Raw genomic sequence first — 11,974 nt, 5'->3', positions numbered from 1 at the left:
GCTAGCCCATGATAGCTTTTTTTAGAATTTCGGATAGAATAGTTGGTGTTTCCCCATGGAAATACCCGCTGATTATTTTAGCCTGAGATGGTGAGAGAATCATTTTCCTCCCTAAGTTCATATAGTTCCTCATGTGCAATAGTAGAAAGTGGAAGACGGAACATATTATATATATTTTTCATCATCAGCCTCAGTTGGATTCTCAACTGTCAAATTGTAATTTTTGGCAAATGAATGCAAGTGAGGATAAGAACCTCCTCTCACCATATTATCCCTAGTATCCTTCCATAGAAGAATTGTTTTACCTTTTTTCACAGAACACGAGATTAAATCTCTGTAGATATCAGTCGGTGAGACAGTCCATCCACCTGAAAGATCCCTTGTGGGAAGTGGCATGAGGAGCAGACATGCCATTCTAATATGATTTGCACGGAAAAACCCCCGTTATCCGGCGGATATCTTGCAAAGGTTTTTTTGCCGACAGTTGGGTATTCCAGGTGGAAAGCAAGGATGACACATAAATGTCCGCCTTGGTAGATTCCATTCAGGCGGATAATTACAACGTGGTCGTTGGCACGCAAGCCCGACAATCGGTAATACCGCGGTACATTAAGGGAGGCACATCGTACTGCACCGTGGATTGTGGCCTACGTGTTGACTTGTCAACCTCGTCTCACTGGCTAGTGTGACCCACCATTTTTATGTTGCAGATCTGGGAAATTTTCAATGTTGTGTTTCATTGATAGATGTAACTAATTATTACTATACTAAACGTGAACCAACTCGATTTTTCTCATAATTTTGGGATCTGCCTAGGATTAACGTTTGCCTTTCTGCTACCTTTTTCTGTGTAAATTTCGGAGCTCTCTAGCAATTTTATGGAAGATTTGAATGCATTCAGTGCTAACGCATTACTTTAGTACTACATTATTTTGGTTCTTTCGTTGTGTGGCTGTAGCCCTGACGAGAGAGACGGTCAAAGCGGTGGACATTCATGACCCTACTGATGGGTAGTCATGCCACGTACTTACTTTTGTCCCCCACGTGTAGTTTCTCTAGAAATTTCACCACTCTTCACATTTCTTCTGCCTTGGTTCTCACACCCCCACCTTCTCCTCACCTGACCCGCTCACCACCCCGTGCTTCTCCCGATAACGGCATCCATGATCTTCCATGCGAGGGTGTGCTCCGGCGACGCCGCCCCTGTTCTTCCGCTCTCCGATGTGGACCTCCCCAGGCGCCACACCGGCCGGGAGCTTCGCCAACGCGCTGCCCCTGGTCTCACAAGAACGCCGCGTCCCGATCCGTGCCTCCATCGAGCGAGGATGTCGACGGGTACCTCGGCGAAATTTGCCCCAGCTATCCTCTGCCATGGTCTTCTTGCTGCGAGCTCTCCCACGTCTGGCTCGGCGGCCGCGAGTTGTGGCTGGTGTCCTTCGTGGCTGGCGCCTGCCTCGGCGTCCACGTCTTGGTGACGTTCCCGATGATGTCGCCTGCCTGGCTGCTGCTGCGGGGATTGCTTATCCGGATCGATTTGTTGTTGTGATTTGGGTTTAATTTGGTGGGTTTATTTTAGCCAGGTTGGGGCGTGGTGGGATGTAGGACGTGGAGTCATGGTGTGTCAACTGTCAACACGGCGAGGATGCGCACGCCGTCTGGCGGTTTCGCGGATGAAGCAGGCGGGAAGAGAGGTCTGGTGCTGCTGTGTTGCAAGGTCAATTGGGACCCACAGGCCGCAGGCTCTCCGCGCCGTTGCCGCCGTTGCCCGGGTCAGCCGCTGCCTCCGCGCTGCGCCGAGCGCGTGCTGTGGCGGGAGCTCTGCGTCTCACGACGACGAGTCTTTCCTCCGCACCGGGTGCAGGGCGCGTCGGTGGCGGGTGGCCGGCACTGAAGCTGCTCCTGTTCTGCGTGTGGCTCGGCGGGCGGCGTCGTCCCTGGCACTTTGTTGCCCCCGTCTCCCGCTTTTGCAAGAGGTCCGGCCGGAGCTTCCTGCCGTGGTGGTGCGGGGTGACCTGCTGTACGTGTCGTACCCGTGCGAGCACGCGGCGCCGGGCGCCGGTGGTGCCGTCGACGATGACGTGAACGCGTACCGCGGCGTGTTCCGCGGCTTCATGCACTCCCGCACGCAGGCGTGCGTGCGTGGTGGGCGGCGGCGCCCCGCTGGAGCCCTGTGTGCGCTGCCCCTGCTGCGGCGACCGCGTGTGGAGTGTGATGGTTGCGGGCCTCGCGCCGCCGCCTCGGCGCGCACGAGGGCCGCCTCGACTACTTCGTCTGCGTCAGCGGGCACCTCCACGGCAGCTGCTGGCTCGCGCGTGTCTCTGACAGCGACGAAGATGGTGAGCGCGATGGCGCCGATTGCTCGGGCTCCCTCTCCGACGACAACGAGTTCGGTGCGGTCGCCGCCAGTGAGGAGTACTACGGGCGCATGGCGACTTCAGAATTTGTTTTCTTGGCCACATGGAAGGTCAGACTTCAGAATTTTCCTCCGCTTTGTTCTGTTTGCTTACAAAACTCATGGTTCGGCTGTACTACGGGCGCATACCTGCTGCACCGTTGCATTCAGCTGTTCGTTTTTACGACCAGAACGGCACGCTCATCAAGCTCCAGATGTGCGAGGGTAGCGCGAGTCGTAGCCGGCCTATAGTCCAGCTTCACACTTTAAGCTGGGTGCGGGAGTGGCAACCAGATGGATTCCTCATCGATCTAGACCACGTTGACGTTTTCTTTGGGTACGACCAAATGGATTCTGACAGCAATATTGTTGTCAGGCTCGAGTTACTCCACAGCAGTCAAAAGGGTTTTGCGGCGGGAGCATGGGCTCTTCCCCATCGAGCAGCTTCGGTCTGGCCATGTGAGCGACGGCGCATGAGCGTCTTCAGGCGGCACACCAAATGGCGGCTACCAAGGCACGTTCTTTTGCAGAGCTAGGTATTCACAGCTGCAAAAAAAATTCTTACTTCTGGATATCGTAGGAAATTTGTTGTTTTTCTAATTAGTTGACAAATATTGGGTGTTCTCATCTAGGAGAGCAGGCATATCTTCTTTAGCGGGAAGACTGCGCATGGCGTTTAGCTCTTACACATCAACGGTTATCCATTTCTGTCCACGGTTAGTATTTTGACGGTGTTTTGAGCCATGGGCCGTGAGATTGAAATGTCATCCCCTTGCAGCTTCTAGCAAATGACAAGCTGACGAAGTCGCTGATATTGCAGCAACTTCTGCATTTCTCTCTCCATCTCTTAAATTTTTCCACCAGTTATGCTCTATGAAGGAGTGGCACATTTGTTTTGTGACTCTGTGTTAATGTCTCAATGGAGAAGGGACATTTGTGTAGAAAAGTTAAATCGCACCCGATGAAAAAATTCACCCAAAACAGAATCATTGCATGTGAGCTCTACTTTTCTATTATTATCTCGACAAGAAGTAAGTTATGTTTTTATGACTACAAGGCAAGCTCTGTTTCTGGCGAGCTTTCAATGTTTTGTGCTATTCTGTCTTACCTGTAGCTTTGTTGGTGCACTATGGTTGGATTGTATGGTAAATACATCAACTAATCTACACAGCGGGAAATTGATGTTTTGTTCAGCTTTTAATGTATTCTCTTTATGTTTTTTTATGTATCTTCCTAATGTTTTCTCTTAATGTATGCTTAGAATGCGATGAATCTAGGGCATTTGGGTTGCCTTAGCCTAAGGAAGCTTAGGGTTATAGTGAGACAAGAGAATGAACTGAAGGAAGACAAAGAAAGCACCAGCCTACTGAAACGAATTTTTGACAAAAGAGACCACTTAGCCCAATGAATTGTCAAAAAAGACCACCTCCAAAAATTATTGTCAAAAAGGACCATCTACGTCGTGGCGGCACGTGTGCCAGGTGACACGTGTCACCTGCCGCCACAGCCGGAGGCGGCAGGGCCTGCCACCACAACCAACGGCGGCATGTTCATAGTATCCTGATCCATGAACAGTTGTCCGTTTTGAATTTTTTAAAACATCTAAAAAAATTGAAAAAAAATACCTACATGTAGCTAACTCTATGCACTACAATCGTGCAAAAAATCACTGTAAAATACGTTGTATTTTGGGCTCAGTAAAAAAGACAAATTCAACAAATTTTATAGCTAACATGTACTGTTCATCGATCAGTACACTGTTGGTTGATCACCGCGGACATGCCGCCAGGGGCAACGGCGGCAGGTCCTGCCGCCTCCGGCTGTGGCGGCAAGCGACACGTGTCGCCTGGCACACGTGCCGCCACGACGTAGGTGGTCTTTTTTGACAATAATTTTCGGAGGTGGTCTTTTTTGACAATTCACTGGGCTAAGTGGTCTCTTTTGTCAAAACTTCTACTGAAACTTCAGCTGAAGCTTGAGGAGACTGAATGCTCAGACGGTAACCAGAAAATTGCACAAATCTGATTACGGAACTGTTGTGTGTATGGTTGTGTGATTTATGATTACCCTCACTTTTGATCTATCAGCTCAGATTGCCTGCTGCGAATCTTTGCTCTTTCTCTACGAGATCATTGAAACATGTATCCTAATTCGGTTCAGAGTACATCAGTCCAGAGTAACGATTATTTGAAATTTCAGCTTTAGGTGTTTCCTAAATTCTGTTGTATTTCTGCTATATAAAATACCATGTAACATGGTGCGGTGTAATATATTATTATATCAACCAAAATTGTATTCTTCCGTGACTATTTTTCTTTCATAACTGAAACACGATTGGCTATATGTAGTTTCTGCACATCAGATTGGTTCTATATCAGATGGGCACTACATGTTTTCTGCTAAGTCTAATGTGGAGTATTTGTTAATAATGCTGATAACTATACGGTGAATTGAAATTTCGTACTTATAGCTGGACTTTCTAATTTTTCTTCATTGGAATTGACTCGATAGCAGTAGTGTTGATAATGTATTCTATTAACTGTGGCGTCACCTAACAACACTATTTGATTTTTTTTGAAAATATCAATATTATACCATGTCACACAGTAAGCGCGGCGTGCCGCCGCGCCTATTTTTGCTAGTAACTAATAATGTTAGTTCTATCCGAATGATAATTTAGGTGCCGTTAAAGATGTACTTAAGAAGACATAGTTTTGGGCGGCACCTTATCTGTGCATGATACTACATTATCCGTTGTTTGTTAACGTACCGAAGCATTTATATCTTAGTGCCGTGTACGAGAGGACGCGGCGGATATGCGCCGCACCAAAAAGCACCACCTCTATTTCTTGATGCAATTTTTCCTAGCGACTTTCTTTTTTGCTGGGCTAGCACGAGCGCGGTGATTACGTGCGTGTGTCATGTTTTAGTGTTGCCAGATCATGTTGATCCATGAAATATCATGGAGATTATAAAATTCATGCATATTCTTCGTAAACAAAGCTTGATTTTGCAGTTTACGGTTAGTTATCCCAATCCTCCTTGTTCTTTCGGGCTACATACCAGGTCCGAGCTGCCTAGCATTCGCGATGCTTGTTCTCATCTCTGTCGTACCAACGAAATTTCCTACCACTTTTTTCAAAGTGAACAAATAGAATTATAGTTATTCTGAAGTTTTATTAATGAAAGAAAATCTAGCAAACAAAAAGATGAAATGGGTGTTAAAATGTGTCATTTGTAATCAGTAGAACACTTATTTATACCTCGTCCTTTTGTTCTTATAGTCTGGAGAGTAATACATTTTACTTTTAATATCCTCCACCAACTAGTATTCCCAATATGCTTGGAAACTGGTTAAACAGGATAGATAAGCAAGAAAAAACTCATATAAGTGTGTTTTGTTTACATCATCCCATGCCTACATATTTTCGAAATGGGGAACGCTGCCCCAAAATCTGCATTTGAGCACATAACCTTCATTTACTGCATAATTTTCAAATTAAGTTACAAACCACTGGTTGCTCAACTTAGCAACATGAATCAGCCAACGAAAAAAGGACACAAAGTACTTCTATGCATCTATTAGACCGTTGCCGGCCATCCTAGCTAAACATAGCTCATACGACCGCCATCATGCGATTGCATCTAGTATCTAAACATTCCCGTTGCTCAATAAGGAGGAGGAATGATTGCATATAGATCGAATAAGTAGCTCAGTGAATAACCTTCAAGAAAGAAATGGATTCATGTTTACTAAAAAACAACGTAACTTTCACAATTGTAAATTTTCCAAATGATTCTTTTTGAATTGGAGGAATAATATTTGCCCCAATATATTAGAAGAAGATAATTGCCCAGGTAATTAACAAAAAACAGGCATAAACCATTACACTGTCAAGTTTCATGCACTAACCAACACAACCAAAAGTCTGAACTGATGGAAAGAGCTAAGTAATCCACTTATACATATTAACATCCCTCCTCATGTGTGACCGGGAAAAAGAGAAGAGAAAATCAACACGTGAAAAGAAGAATAACACATGTATGAATGATCGTATACGCGGCGGACATAGGGGTGGGCATATTGCGAAATCCAGGAGTCGAAATCGAGACACCGGGCTCTGATACCATGTCAAGCTTCATGCACTAAAAAACGCAACCAAAAGTCCGAACTGATGAAAAGAGCTAGATAATCCACTTATACATATCAACATACACCAAAACCACATGGGAACTACTCCCAAATCATCCGACTCCCCAACTGCAAAAGCACACCAACCAACTCTTCTGGCCTGCTACAACTACAAACTCTCGACACCTTGATAACCACTAGAGAATAAGGATCCCTGATCCGAAAAAGAGAACCATCCATCAATCAGTTACGGGCGCCTTCCTTGCGGTGCGATTCATTTTTTCCTTTTGCTCTTGAGATACCCCTTGAACTTCTTGAACTTTCTATCTGTAGTCCTCTCCGACAGGATGCTCGTAATCTCGCCGGATCAAGGGCAAGCAGCCTCTAGATTAACAAGTAGTTTGCAACGCTCTTTTGCAAAGAGCGCCCCAAAGCTAGGTGCCAAAGCAGCCATCTCATTAACCTTGTAAGTTTGTAACCACGGTCAAAGAAGTCGATCAAGAGGCTAGCCAAGATCCATCAGCGGTGTCATGGATGCCACCGCCGAGGCCCCAAGCAAGACTACATGCATCTACGACAGAGGAGTGATGTCTACGCACGCTTCTATTCTTGTAGACACTGTTGGGCCTCCAAGTGCAGAGGTTTGTAGAACAGCAACAAGTTTCCCTTAAGTGGATCACCCAAGGTTTATCGAACTCAGGGAGGTAGAGGTCAAAGATATCCATCTCAAGCAACCCTGTAATTACGATACAAGAAGTCCCTTGTGTCCCCAACACACCCAATACAGTTGTCAGATGTATAGGTGCACTAGTTCGACGAAGAGATAGTAAAATGCAAGTGATATGGATGAATATGAGTGGTAATAGCAATCTGAAATAAATATGGAAGCAAATAAACATGCAGTAAAATAGTAAATAAACGGTGATTCGATGTTTAGAAACAAGGCCTAGGGATCATACTTTCACTAGTGGTCACTCTCAACAATGATATCATAAAGAAATATAAATATAAGCACTTCACTATGCTACTCTGAACTACTCTCCGGTTGTATAACGAACACTAATTCACCGCGTAGGGCTGCAAAAGCAAACCTAAAAGTTGTATTTCCAAGTACTAATGAACACCCCACGCTGTCACTTTGAGCATTCATAGGAGATACTAACACACCACAATTTCATAAAGACATCCAACTCAAATCATAATTCAGTGAACACGTATTCTGATAAATATAGCCTAAGAGACCCACACGGTGCACACATTGTCACCTTTACACACGTGGGACAAGGAGTCTCCGGACATCACATACATAAAATCCACTTGAATAGCATAACGACATCTAGATTACAAAGCTCATGATCACATAAAGATCACACCATGGGAGAGAGAGATAAAGCACATAGCTACCGGTAGAGCCCCCAGCCTCGGGGGAGAACTACTCACTCCTCATCGTGGGAGTCAGAAACGGTGATGGAGATGGCGGTGGAGTCGATGGAGATGGCTCCAGGGGCAATACCCCTTCCCGACATGGTGCCGGAGCAGAGACTTCTGTCCCCCGAATCTTGTCTGCGATGGCGGTGGAGCTACGTAACTTTTCGTCGATGGAGGCCAATTCATTTAGGGTTCACACGTCGGGAGGCTTCTTATAGGAAGAAGGGCGAGGTCGGTGGAGGCCAGGGGGCCCCACACCAACCCTAGGCACGGGCCAGGGCCAGGCCACGCCTAAGCATGGTCTGACCACCCTTTGGCCCCCCTTCGTCTCTCCTCCGGACTTCGTCTTTGTTACGGAAAAATAAGATCTTCGGCTTCTGTTTCGTCCAATTCCGAGAATATTTCCTGTGCAACTTTTCTGAAATACAAACCCGCATAAAACATGGAACTAACACTATGGCATCTTGTCAATAGGTTAGTGCCGGAAAATGTATAAAAGTCCAACAAATTGCAAAGAAAACATATAGAAATTGGTGTAAAACAAGCATGGTGCATCAAAAATTATAGATACGTTTGAGACGTGTCAAGCATCCCCAAGCTTAACTCCTGCTCGTCCTCGAGTAGGTAAGTGATAACAAAATACTTTTTGAGGTGACATGCAACCAACACAATCTTGATCAAGCATTGTAAAGAATTGTGAGTTGGCATCAAAGTACTCTAAATCAAAGTACTCTAAACATAGGCATGATAGACATAATTCCAACAATAGAACTTAGCAACTATGTTATAACATGAAGAGTAACTCAAACAAAGGATCATGAAATAGTGCATTGAAAGCAACTGTTCGTTTATGAGAATAGAGAAAACATAGAAAAGTGGTACTCAACATGTTCTTTATGAAGTAGCAAAACATAAATGCTAGGACACTTTTAAAGTTCAAAGGGTGACTAGATACAAGTAAGAACAAGCAATAGCACAATCATGAATCAATCAATAATAATTTTGGGACTATGCACATTGCACTAAGAACGACAACTATGCTCTCTTAATTGGTGCATAAAGTAGAAGATGAAGACTCAACATAAAAGTAAAAGAGAGACTCTTTGCAGAGTAAGCAAGATAAACAAGTTTTATAAACCTTCCAAAAAGTGTGATACTTATCAGCTTTGAGCTCTCATTGCCCCTATCATAAGCATCTTGAATGGTTAAAGTTAATGTGAATCAAAAATGAGCTATATGCCTGCAAATCACAAGTTGAAAATCTCATGTCCCTTGAATGCGAGTACCTAAACCTCATGCTACTCAACTTAGGTCCCAAATAAGTTCTTATCATTGTAAGTATACATGTATCATTGAGAACTGCCAACGGGGTACCTTTTGCCCGATGATATAGAGGTACTATTATAGGAGCAATCCCATGCCAAAATGACAAGACAAACAGACAATTAGAATCTCAACAATTTTTTATTTACTATGGATATAGATTTTTTTATTTCAAATACTTCATAGAATACTCACTATTGGTTTAGCTGTAAATTTCCACCATGAATGATGCATGGCTCAGATTAGCGGCCCAGACGTTTCTCTAAGTCATACACAAACTCCATGGACTTACAAGTTTCCATTTTATTTCACACTGCTAGACATCCATAAACACATGACATCAACTAAATTTAAGTGCAATGTAGAAAGTGTTCCCCATGAAAGCATGGTTATACTAACTCCCAACTTGCAATTTGCAACCATATAAACTTCATAAGATATGCACAATGATCAAGTGTATTAAGTGCAAGAAAGTAAATGTGCCATCAAGTTCGTGAGAGCTTTATTGACTAATTTTCTCATGCCAAAATTTAATTTGGAAGATAAATAAAAACATGATGAGCATATTTTTGGAGTAGCAGTAATGCTACTAGGTAGATATGGTGGACACTTTGGTTATTGGTGGTTGGATACAAGCGAAGGCTAGCAAAAGACTGGGAGCGGACAATTAAGAGAGCTGTAATGGCCATAATCAAGCATAGCGACAAAAAATTATCAATCAAAGCATAAAGTAATATTACAAATCAAAAACTAAATGATCTCATATGCTTTAATTGACTGGTTATAGTCATAACATGGTATAAGCATGCGCCAAGTCAACCCAATAAATCATCAAAGGAGAATACCACAATGTTATGCTTTTATGATGGAAACAACACATGATTCTTTCAATGATACATTATGCACTCTCAGCCATTTGAAACAAATCATGCTACAACAAGAAATACTAAGCATATGACAAGAATAACATCCAACATGACATACCACAGTCTAGACAAGCTTCCTTTTGCATCACTATAGGCATGAAATATTTTACTCGTATCCAACACCAATCAACTTATTTGAAATAGCTCGATGAAATACATTATGGACCAAAGAGCTAATCATACATAAATAAATAATACTAACGAGCTCTGAATAAAATTCAAGTGAAAGAACAAGAGCTAAACGCAGTACTAGCAAACTAGAACACTCATAGAACAATAAGAGAGAAAACTAGAGTGTTCTATGCAACTAAAATGGAGTGTGTCTCTCTCCAAAACAAATAAGCCGGGATCCAACCATATACTACAGCAAAAAAACAAAACAAAACAAAAATAAAGACGCTCCAAGAACAACACATAGCATATGAAGCAATAAAAATATAGCGCATAAAGAGATGACCTGTTGCTTTTTTGATGAAAAGGGGATGCCTTGAGCATCCCCAAACTTTGACGCTTGTACCTCTTGAATATGTCTTGGCGTGCAGGGCATCCCCAAGCTTGAGCTTTTGTCCATTTTTCATCTCATCACATCATTCTTCTCTCCCTACACTTGAAAACTTCCTTCATACAAAACTTCACACAATTCTTTATTAGCAGCAGAAGTACAATCAAAATAAACAAATTCACTTGGGTTCAATACTAACATATATCAAATATCTATTAAAACAATAACTACTATAGCAACTATTCAAAAAGCTCTTTGATCAAAAGAACTAAAAAATAAAGAGATTTAAGAGGCAAATGCAAATAGTGCAGAAATCTGTCAAAACAGAACAACATGTAAAGATCGATTTTTTGAATATCCTCTACTGCTCATGTAGAAAAGTGGTCAACTAATGAAAGTTATATAATAATCTGGGGCATATGCATTAAAAATAACAGCTCAAAATTCTGCTCTGGCTATTTATACGAATTTTTATGATAACAACACATAATCTGTTTTTAGGACAGCAACTTCCCAAATCTTACTTTCTTCCTATTAGAGGCTATTTTTGGCACAAAAATGAAATAAAAATGATATGGAGAGGTTATTACAGTGGTAATAATTTTCAAGACACAACAAAAGGAAAATTTACAGAAATAAAACATGGGTTATATCCCAAGAGTGCTTTTCTTTAACGCCTTTCAGCTAGGCTCAGTAGTTTGAGAAGATGCTCACATAAGAAATATGAATTGAAGCAAAAGAGAGCATCAAGGAGCAAATATGAAACAAATTTAAATCTAACCCACTTCCCATGCGTAGGAATCTTGTACACAAATAAATTCACAAAGAACAAAGTGATAAGCATAGGAAGATAAATGAAGAGTAACTTCAAAACTTTAAGCATATAGAGAGGTGTTTTAGTAACATGAAAACTTCTACAACCATATTTTTCTATCTCATAATGACTTTCAGTAGCATCATGAATAGACTAAATAATATAACTATCACATAAAGCATTCTTATGATGAGCCATATGCATAAAATTATTACTCCCCACATAAGCATAGTCATTCTTATTAATTGTAGTGGGAGCAAATTCAACAAAATAGCTATTATTATCATTCTCATCACCATAATCATCAAATATAGGAGGCATATTGTAATTGTAATTAATTTTCTCCTCAATAGTAGGTGGACTGAAAATAAAATAATCATCATTGTAATCATCATATATTGGAGGCATAGTATCATCATAGCAAATTTCCTCCTCAAAAGCAGGGGAACTGAAAAGA

The 11,974-nt window shown here is 42.4% G+C and overlaps 1 long non-coding RNA gene and 1 pseudogene across 1 annotated transcript; both read left to right on the top strand.

The window, feature by feature from the left end:
• Positions 1–1,610: 1,610 nt before the first annotated feature.
• LOC127344710 (EID1-like F-box protein 3) lies at positions 1,611–3,391 on the top strand (annotated as a pseudogene).
• Positions 3,392–4,345: 954 nt separating this feature from the next.
• LOC127344711 (uncharacterized) lies at positions 4,346–4,590 on the top strand. Its single transcript, XR_007878143.1, has 2 exons — positions 4,346–4,391; positions 4,480–4,590. It is a non-coding gene; the product is annotated as an uncharacterized lncRNA (long non-coding RNA).
• The last annotated feature ends 7,384 nt before the right edge of the window (positions 4,591–11,974 follow it).

This window comes from Lolium perenne, chromosome 3 (genome assembly GCF_019359855.2).
Source record: "Lolium perenne isolate Kyuss_39 chromosome 3, Kyuss_2.0, whole genome shotgun sequence".
In the NCBI taxonomy this organism is placed as follows: Eukaryota; Viridiplantae; Streptophyta; class Magnoliopsida; order Poales; family Poaceae; genus Lolium; species Lolium perenne.
The sequence above is the reverse complement of the archived record's forward strand: the minus strand, read 5'-3'. Positions and strand labels throughout refer to the sequence as shown.